Here is a 10558-nt window from a genome sequence, read left to right as displayed (position 1 = left end):
TGCTCCTTCGCCTGCTTGCCGTGTGAGACTGAGCAACTGCTAGATCCTTGGACTTCGATTCACAGCTGCGACTGAACCATTGTTGGGAATTGGGCTGCCGACTGTAAGTCATCAATAAATTCTTTTACTATATAGAGACTACCCATAAGTTCTGTGACTCTAGAGAACCCTGACTAATACACTTGGACATTATATTTCCCTTTTAATTTTCACTCACTGAGACACCAAAAGGAAGCCAGTGTTTAAAATCCCCAAATCTCATCATTCATTATGTACATCAACAAGCACACAAAACCCTTTATGTCCTGTAACCAGTTTTTCACAAAAACAACCCAAAATGTATGGAGACAGGATTCCTGTATTACCCTGTGATAAAAAGTATGATTTAGTCTTAAAAAAAAAAAAGATAGGGAGAGGAGGAGGAAGGTGGGGGAGAAAGCAGACAGACAGACAGACACACACACATGCACAAGCACACACAGAGGCAGGGGCAGGGGCAGCGGCAGGGGCAGGGGCAGGGGCAGAGGCAGAGGCAGAGACAGAGTGTCAGTCGGAGAATGATGGACAGGGAACCTCGGGTCCACAGTTGTGTATTAGTGAGCCCCAGCTTGTTCTCATGGGCTCTAGGAACCTGAACAAGGAATTATGATTGAACAGGAGATGATCACTGGGCCCTTCCAAGGAAACAAAAATGGTATTGTAGATGTAGCTCAAAAAGTGCTCAGATAATAAAATTACTCAACCATCTTAAACCTCATTCCCCACATCCTCTCCAAACACTGGGCACACAGCTTCAGGTGTGTTTTCCTGTGGACAGATGAAATAAGCTGAAATTCTGAGGCACACTGTGTCACTGCTTTGAAGAATTGAAGAGTTTAACACAGGAAAGAAACCCACTAGATTTCTGTACTTCTGCTTAATTGGTGTCAGTCCTTAAATGGCAATTTTAGTACCTCTGGGAAACGTCCGTACTGTCACCAGGATTTTCTCTACATAACTTGTCTAATCATTTTTTCTTTGCTTTGCAAGTCTGGGACCATTACAGATAGAGACACCAACTCTAGAAACCTGACATATATAGCTAAGTCTCCTGACTTCAACATTCATGTCCTTAAAAGTCTATACACTATATGTGAAGCTAACTTATGTGAAGTTAACTTGCAGCTAACCCTGACAGCACAGTAGATCATGTCCCCATCACTGCTGCTCAGGAGAAAGCACAGTGGACAGTAGACTACACATGTATTTAAACCTAGCCACTGAGGTTGCCTGACTTGCAATCAATCAGTCTTCCTGTGAAATTAGTGTGGGGAGGTGGTGCATGCTGACAGGAACACTGACCTGCTGGGTGTGGGGGCCAGCAGTGCAGCTGCCTAGCATGCATAGGTCCTGCTTCCATACCCTGTAGCACCACAGGCACAAAGGAAAAGAAAGAATGGACTGCTTTTTGTCCTGGGGTGAGATCTGGACAAAGGTCTCGTTCTTTGGATCCCTGATCTAAGTGAGCAAGAAAGCAATTATATACATATAGAGTATACGGATATGGTAAAGGCTTTCTGTTCATTTCAGTTAAGTTGACAGGAGACTGTGCTGTAAAGAGAAATTTCATTATACACTGCACACTACAAAACAACAACAAAACCAAACCAAAACAACTACAGTATGTGGAACCAGAACTCCGACATTCATTTTTAATGATTAATGCCTGGCTATTAAAATTAAAACAGATTAAAAATATTGTATCTTATTATCTCAACTGTAAAATGAGCACTTCTCAGAATGACCCAAGTCATACAATGAATTAATTTCTGAATGGATTATGATGATTTTTTTACATTTCTGTATTTTATATGAATATTTAGAAAAGAACTTGTTTTGACAATTCTATTAAGTTAGTAATTCATAAAAAAGCAATATTTTACTACGTAATGCAGTTGAATTTGCTATCCTCATGCCTTAGCTTCCTAAGTATTTGTAAGAGGCACCAGGCTAGAACTGTTGTGAGAATTTAATTACACAAGATATAGAAATTAAATTATAGCCAATCTGCTCAATGAATATCTCATTTACTCCCCTTATGTTAAAATATTCTTAGCTGGAAGAATCATTTTTCTGTAGTATCCAATTGTGTATGTTCCCCTTAAGATACATATGTTGAAATCTAGTGAGCAAGGCAATGGCACTGGGGAAGCCTCTGAGTGGTTCTTTCATGCCCAATCCTAAGGGCAGAGTGTGCCTATGAAGGAGCCCAGCTTCTTCTTCAATTCTGCCATGTGAGACCACAGGAGCTGCATGCTTAAGGAAGGAGCCCTTGACAGTTCAGAGCCTGCTGATGGCTTCCAGTTGTTTCCACCTTCCAAAACTCTAAGCAATAAACTCCCACTGGTTTTAATTTACTTAGTCTAGTGTGCTTTATTATATCAGCCCGAATAGATTAGATACTCATTTTTTCTTTTAAAAGTATGGGTGGGTATTATTTTTCAACATGGACATTTGTGCACCACATGGATGTAGAGACTTCAGAGGCCAGAAAAGGGCATTAGATCCTGTAGAACTGGGATTACAGATGACTGTCAGCCACTATGTGTGTGCTAAGGATTGAACTTAGGTCCCCTGGAAGAGTAGCCAGTGTCCTTAACCACCAAGGAATCTTCCCAGCCTCAAATTAGATATACTTTTTGAAAGTGTGTCAGTCCCCTATTTGGTGCTATAATCTTAATACAGTTTCCTTACAAAACTACTCCTTGGTTTGCATTCCATACGGTATGGTTTTGACACACATCCAGAAGTACTTGAATTTTAAACAAAATTTGAACTCATGCAATCAATAAATGAACATGACCATAGGATGTAACTTGGATCTGAGTGGTTTTAGGGCAAAGGATAAAATGTGTATGTATCATCGAAAGGCATCACTTATAGAACTGTTTGCAGAAACATTTAAGTGTCCTACCTATTAAGCATGTGGAGACTGCTTTCAAACTGATGGGCAGATTACCTCTTCTACTTTGTGAGCATTTACTCAATTCCCTAAGTAGTCAAGGATGACCTTGAACTCCTGATCCCCTGCCTCCACCTTCAAACCGCTGAGATTACATGTGTGTGCCATTTATCAGTTAATATTCTGAGGAAAGATACAGTAGCCAGGAAAACTGTGAAGATGCTATCAGGGATAGACTCCCGGCACAGCATTCTGATTTCTACTGGCAGATCACATTCTCTGCTGCCACGTCACGGACTCCAGACCACACTTCCTAGGTGCGACATTCTTACTGCACAGACCTGCAACATACTATCTTGCCAATTAGTGTCACTCTACTAATTCTTAAAGTAATTAACAGACTACTAAGCTCTGACTTTTAACTAATTAAATCACGTTAAAGAGTTTTCATTTTAGCTAGATAAGTCACTATTGTCGAAAACAAAGTAGAATAAAATCTACATCACCAATTTACACAGAACATGTTTGTTTGCCCGATGAGTAGATAGAGGGTTCCATTTCCATCAATCCATAAAGTCTTCTGACAGTTCCAGGATATAAGATTATAGCCACAACCAGCATTTTGTTACAGTGTCCATGAGTCCCTAGAACAGGAGTCACATAGCTAGAAAGGCCCCTGAAGATAGGAAGTGTGAGCTAGCAGGGTTAGGACAGCTAGGTAAAGGTAGCTATGTGATATGAAAGGGAACATGGGGAAATCAGAGAGGGCTTTAATTACAAAAATGTAACCTCTCCCAAGCCTGAAGCTGGCAGAGCCAGGCCTTGACTTTGCTGCCACTAAGGAGATTATATAGGGTGGAGCCTGCCTCCCTAGATCACTCTATTGTTCAGCCACTGTCACTGTTCCTCTTCAAGATACTGCTACCTGCTGGGAAGCTGCCCAGCTATTCCTAAGACCACACCCTATCCTACACTCGGTCACCTGCAGCTGGGCTCCAAGATGAATGGTCAGGAATGGGCCTCCCCCTCCTTTATAAGCACATTCACCATTAAACATTTGAGCCTTGATCAGAACCTTGTCTTGGCTCCATTTCTCTCTCGTCCACCTAGTTCCCCTCTCTTTTCAGCCCCAGTTTGCCTCCCAGGTGTAACCCAGCTCATTTTAGCCGCAGCCTGGTTTCCAACAGTTTGGCGTCCGAAAGTGGGACCTGAGGAATGGCAGAAAAAACGCTGGAGGAACGCTGCTTGGTAATGGAGCTCCACGGAAAGGAAAGAATCAGAGAATTCGTATGGGGCACGGTGAAGCAACAGGTAAAGTGTTGCTGGAGGTGCGGAAGATACGGGCTAAGGTTGGAATCAGTGCTAACCCAATGCTAGATTCACTTAGGTCGGCAGCAATTTATCGGAACTAGGAACTGCTTTAGGCAAGAGGAAAAAGGGTTTAAATTAAATAATCAGGCAGATGTCCGCAGATGGGAGCTGCATCAGGCGGCAAAAACAGTGTTTGTAATAATAAAATAATATAGAGGAAAATGGATTTTGAAACTCTCCCAGAGGCAGAAAGAAATGTCGGGGATGCCCTGCCTTTTTCTCTCTAGCCCCTACAGCAGAAGTTCTCTGCCCTCTTTGTGTTGTCTAACATCTAGTGTCTGGTGCATCTCATGTCGATCCATGTGTGTTTTGTCTCGTTGTCTGAATGACTGAATGTTCTGTGTTTAATGTTGGAAAATTAAGATGGCTAAAACTTTATCTGCTGGTTCAGCAAGAGAGTGGCCACATGCTTTAGCCAGGATCAGACACAGCAGGAGAGCTCCTGCTGGAAAAACAGTTTTTTGAGAAACTGAGTTTGCAACCTCTTAGTTTTAAGGCAAATCGGCTGGTAGTGAACTTCCTAAGAAAATTCTCTGCAATCGTGATTATTGCATTAAGCTAATGACAAGGTGCTTTTTGTCTTATAATTATAGCTAGAAATTTTGAAATGCTTTGGTTGGTCTAAATTTATTAGGCTCGTGTAGCCACTTCATTTGGCTTTTTACTGGTCTTAGAGGTGTAATATGCTCTGTGTGTCTTCATCACAAGATTATTAGCTTATAAGTTATTGGGTATGATCTAAAAGGTATAACGCTGGTTACTAAAAAGTTAGTTTTAAATAGCTAACTCAGGTTTGGAGTCTTTCAAACACGTGGCATAAGGCAGGCCATGAGGCTGGGCCTCTAAAGATACTTCTAGCTGAGATAATATTTAATGTGATTCTTATCTTAGAAAGTAGAATTAAAGATAAGATTTAAAGCAATGTCTCTTTAATGAAGCATTGAAACTTGCACTGTCATGCATTCATAGGTATAAATTGGCAGCCAAATTTTGCAACATGATAGTGAAGTTTTGATGTTGATTCTAAGGTGATAAATTGTTTTGAAATTGGGTTTTGCTTTCCCAAGGTTGTAGTTATAGTCTAATATTGCAAAAGAAACTTAATAATTCCGAAATCTGTCCTCACAGCAAGAGGAACTAAGCTCAGAGCAGCCTCTACAGGGGTGTGTGTAACCCAATTCATGTTAGCCGCAGCCCGATTTCCATCAAAATAGGGAAGGAAGGAGAAAAATACAAGATAGGAAGAGGAGAAGGAGGGAAAATAACAATAAGGATGTCTAAAAACGTCATGAAGAATTATGGTTTTATTCACCCAAAATTGCATATATTACATATAAGTATGTGTGCACATATACATGAATAATTTAAATGAAGTTATCCTACTTGGGCTGATAATGGTCCCACCAAGAATCATTGACTCTAACAAAATCATCAATAACAGGCATAAGAAACCCATTTAAGATGTTAGTTGGGGGAGTCCAAGAAGCCCTCAAAACAATCTAGGCTGTTGCTGTTGACTTACGTTGCCGCTATGGTGTTGAAAGCGAGTCTCTATTGAAGAAGACACACATACTTTGGACACAGGACTCAGAAGACTCAAGTTGGATCTTAATTTAAAGCCTTCTTTCTGAGGATGAGCTTCCATAGTCCAGCAGGTATGAACCCTGCCAAGGGAGGAAAGCAATTGCTCTACCCAGCTGCAGCACCTATGAACCACAAGAGTAACCAGCACTGGCCGAGGATCAAAAGGGCAATGGTGACTCAAATCTTGGTGGTAACAATCAGATCTCTAATTGAACTTAAAAGACTCACTCAACATGGGGGGATTCATATTTGCTACAGAAAACCCAGCCAAATACCCAAGGCGAATAAGGTCACAAATCTTATGTGGGAGAACCCACAACCACCACTTAATAAGCCAGAAATATTTCTTTCTTTCTTTTTTTTCTTAGACATGGTTTCTCTGTGTAGCCCTGGCTGTCCTGCAACTCACTTTGTAGACCAGGCTGGCCTCGAACTCAGAAATCCAACTGCCTCTGCCTCCCAAGTGCTGGGATTAAAGGTGTGAGCCACCACCGCCTGACCAGAAATATTTCTAACTCCATTCTAAATATTTATCCTTGCATCCACAGATGAGTGTAACTCTCACATTCATCAAAAAACTTCTATTTGCAACAGGGACTAAAAGAGAAAACAAAAACTGGTCAAAATACAGAGATCAGGTGCTCCTAGGATGCCAAGTCCCAATGGACATATCTACTATACAATTCCCGCACCTAATGTTCAGAGATCATTACAGAATTGGTAAGGAGTTGAGCAGAAAGACAATAAGAGCCAGAGGAAATCTGTTGTGAGGTTGTGTCTCCTAGAAATGGCAGGGAAGTGTTAGCCATGATACCTCAACAATAATATAGAGGCCTAAACAAAACCAGAACCAATAGGAGCAATATAAATGCTACTGTGGAAGAGGGAACTCTCACTGGGCAAAGACAAAGAACTACAGGCAATTAAGAAATGCTGAGAGCATTATAGACTTCTCCAGGGATAAGCCCTTAACTAGTTATCCAGTACCCAGTGGTTAGTCCTGAGATACACACACACACACACACTCAGCACTAAATGATTCAGCAGGTATTATTTATTATATCTATGCGTGCGTGCAGTTGAGATGCAATTAGGGGAAAAACATGAATTGGAGAGAAAGCAAACGAGACACATTGGACTCAACAGAGTGAGGAAGGTAATAGGAAAAAAATGATACAATTATATTTTAGTTTAAATTTTGTAATGGCTAAAGGTCTTCAGAAAAAATTAATCAGTGATTATTTCTAAACAGCAGTGAAGGTTCCTGATAGAGAAGGAAGTTTTGAGGAGGTAACAGCTTTCCAACAATGGCCAAATCCTTACTAGGCAAGGCTTCATCTGGAAGGCATAGTCCAGAAACCCGAGGACGCCAACACCTGTTGGAGCACAAGGACCGCTGAGTGCACAGCTGCTGCTAGCACTTGAGCTGGCTCTTCCTGTGGCTTCCCCTCACAGTGAGAGGTATACTAGAGGACAGACATCTTCAGATTATGTAATCATCCAGGAACAAGACTCCATTCCTAGCAGGGTGCTACTGTCCCAAGGCTCTTATACCCTTCCTGCTGAGGGCCTGTTTTCTTTCATGTTACTTGAATGGCAGCCAATCACCAGAGTATGGCCTTTCCACCCTGAGAACCATAGCCTTCTCTGAAGTGTAATCAGTATTTAGATCCTGGGATCCCAATGGCAAAGAATGTTAGAACAAGCTGCAGAGCATCAGAGATCCAGGCCAATCTGAAGTATGAGATGAACACCTAAGAATCAGAAACTGACCTGGCATATTAATCAGCTTCTCTTTATCTATTTTCAACTTATTTTGATGTAGATGAGGTTCTTAGATATTGAAAACCACACATGAAAAAATTGTAAAAAGGAATTAAATGTAGATACGTAGTACTTCCAGCATCAGGCACACTGGTATGTACTGTGCTAGACAACTGCAAACCAGGCATGAAATGCTGGCATGTGGGCGGTACATTGTGGGACCTTGTGGGGTGGTGAGCTGTAATAGGCAGCCTGGTCCATGGTCCAGCTCAGGCTTAAAACCCTGGTGACCCAGCAGGTGAGTGTCGCCTACAATGGATGGAAGGTGTTTGCCATGCCCCCAGATACCAGGATCCTGACAGCAGGCCTCAGCTCTCCATAATTCTGTGGTTATCAGTCCCGTAGGGCAATGCCCCAAGCCCCTGGCATTCTGTCTGGACTCCACCCCCACAGTTACCTAGCAAGAACCAGGTATGCTCCTCCCCACAGTTACCTGGCAACAGCCAGGTAGGCCTGGCCCACTATAAATGGGGCTGCTTCCCCCCTCCTCTCTCTCTCTCTTACTCTTGCCCTCTCTCTTTCCCTCTTGCTCCCCCTCTTCTCCATATTCTCCTACCCCCTCTCTCCACGTGGCCATGGCTGACCTCTACTTCTCTACTTTCTCCCTCTCTCTGCCTTTCTCTGCCTCTACTACCCTCTTAGCTCCCCTTCCCTAACCTCAGGCCCACCCAGAGAAAGTGGGGTATGGTTTCACTCATCACAACTCTCTGCCATGACAACAAATGCTTTAAACCATGGACTGCCTCTTCTCATCAGGATCCACCACGCTAGAGCAATGGGGCAGGTCTTCCTTTAAAGAGCCACATCTAATCTCACACAGGAGGCCTCTCTGCGTTCTCAGCCACAGTCGCCACCAAGCCAAGCTGCCCTACTGAGCTAACCATGGACTCTCCTCCCCACGGGAATCAGCTGGCACTCTCCTCACCCCCTCTTTTCTCTTTGGCTCGGGCTAGCGCCCAGCCGAGGGCCCCCACTCCATTCTCAGCTCTTTCAGGGCATCCGGTGGAGAACCTGCCATCCCTGGCCTCTGTGCGGCTCAGGGAACCATTAACCAGCCCCGGCAGTTCCATGAAGACCTCAGACTGTGTCTCCCCACTGCTGGAGTGGGCTACTGCTGCTTCTCACAGCCTGATGCCTGCCCTGCAGTAGTGTGGGGTATGCGCAGTCCAACTTCCCACGTCCTGCCTCCATGAGAGGCTCTAGCCCTGTGGTGGACTGGATGCAGGACATCATTTTAACCCACAGTGTATGTGGCATTAGAATGGCTGGTCAACACTTAGTTCTCTTCTCCTAAAAATATTCTTTATTACACTCATTTGTTTGGTGTGTGTGTGTGTATCCAAATGTGGATCTCAGAGGAGATCTTGGGGAAAGTTGGTCCTCTCCTTCCACCGTGTGGGGATACTGAGATTTGAACTCAGGTTGGCTGGCTGGGAGGTAAGTGCCTTTACCTATGGAGCTAACTGCCAGCCCCAGTTCCCCATGTTTAAGCAGCCTCCTAAGAGGAGCCTACTGGCATAATTAAAACAAACACAGTAAAGGTGTCCAGGGAAACTAAGGGTCTGACTTAAAAAAGCTATCCACACAAGAACCAACCAGGGAGGAAATGGGCCCTGCAGATGCTGCTGCTGTTGCATGTGCTGTCCTCTTTACTACTGCCGCTTCCGGAAAATGCACACGCTACCCTTCAAATTAATTTACAACTACAATGTTAGAACTTGTTCATCCGAAATGCAATCAGTGCAATTCACTGGACAGAATATGTGGAAGTAAGAAGGAGTAAACAGGAGAGGTTGATGCAATAGCTCTACTCTGGCTGTGCCTTCCTCTTCGTGGGTAGACAGGAAGTAAGGCAGGAAAGTTGGGAAGGCAGGCAGGCCACTGCATATTTCATAAGACAAACCAACTGACTTTTAATTCTGAGCACTGCTTCCTAGTAGACAGCAGAACCAAATCCCATAGCTGAAAGTGAGAGAGGAGTGGATACAGGCAAAATGGTTTCTTTGGGCAAAGTCCTTATGTACTAAATGTTTAATACCACAAAATGTGGTTAACCCCAAATTGTTCTCGGCTAACTAGTGTAGCACAAAAACAATGTCACAAATTGGTGACATATGGTGGTTCCTAGTATGAGAGAACTTCATCCAGAAGAATGATTTCATTTTCTTAACTAATGAGCAACAAGACTCTTCACCTACTCTGATTGTCTTTGACTGTGGCGGATCTCAAATTTGCAGAATATAAAAAATAATGACAAATCTGCCTGTGGGATAGGGATATGCGCTCATCAGTTAACATGCTGGTTGAAAGATCACCATTAATTACTCATACTGAATCACTGATCATCCCTAATCATAAAAATGGAGGAAAATACTGCCTCTAGGGGCACTGCAGGTGTGGCTATTGTGTCACATGTACACTACTAGGTGGCAGATAGAGGCTATGCCTACATTCAGTGTTCTGACCTGTGAACATCTGAATGACTAATAGCCTAACATTCCCTAAAAAAAGTGAGCCTGAAACAACCACTATTATGGAGAGAGGGTACCCAGACAGGGAGTTTGTCTAAGATGACCACCAGACTGGGATGCAGGCCCAAATTGGCTCTCAGGGTGGGAAGTAGGCTGAATACTAGCAACCTGTCTGAGATTGCAATCCCTGGACAGATATGAGCTGAGACAGATGACCCTAATATAGGGCCACTTGAGCAGGCCAAGGTGAGAGATGACCCCAAGACAACCAGCAGACCAGTGCCATGGAGCCGGACAGCCTGAGATGACGAACAGTCTGGTGCTGAAAGGCCTACCAGACCAGTGCCATGGAGCCGGACAGCCTGAG

At 43.4% G+C, this 10558-nt stretch overlaps 1 protein-coding gene and 1 non-coding gene across 6 annotated transcripts in view; one reads left to right on the top strand and one right to left on the bottom strand.

Moving 5' to 3' along the window:
• Fam110b (family with sequence similarity 110 member B) overlaps positions 1–10558 on the bottom strand; it is a 143544-nt gene that overhangs the window by 87785 nt on the left and 45201 nt on the right. The gene's annotated exons all lie outside the window — the stretch shown is intronic.
• On the top strand, positions 10093–10219 carry LOC115030993. The gene has a single exon (XR_003836585.1). It is a non-coding gene; the product is annotated as a small nucleolar RNA SNORA17 (small nucleolar RNA).

Source organism: Mus caroli, chromosome 4 (assembly GCF_900094665.2).
Source record: "Mus caroli chromosome 4, CAROLI_EIJ_v1.1, whole genome shotgun sequence".
In the NCBI taxonomy this organism is placed as follows: domain Eukaryota; kingdom Metazoa; phylum Chordata; class Mammalia; order Rodentia; family Muridae; genus Mus; species Mus caroli.
This window is presented reverse-complemented; position numbering and strand designations above follow the sequence as displayed.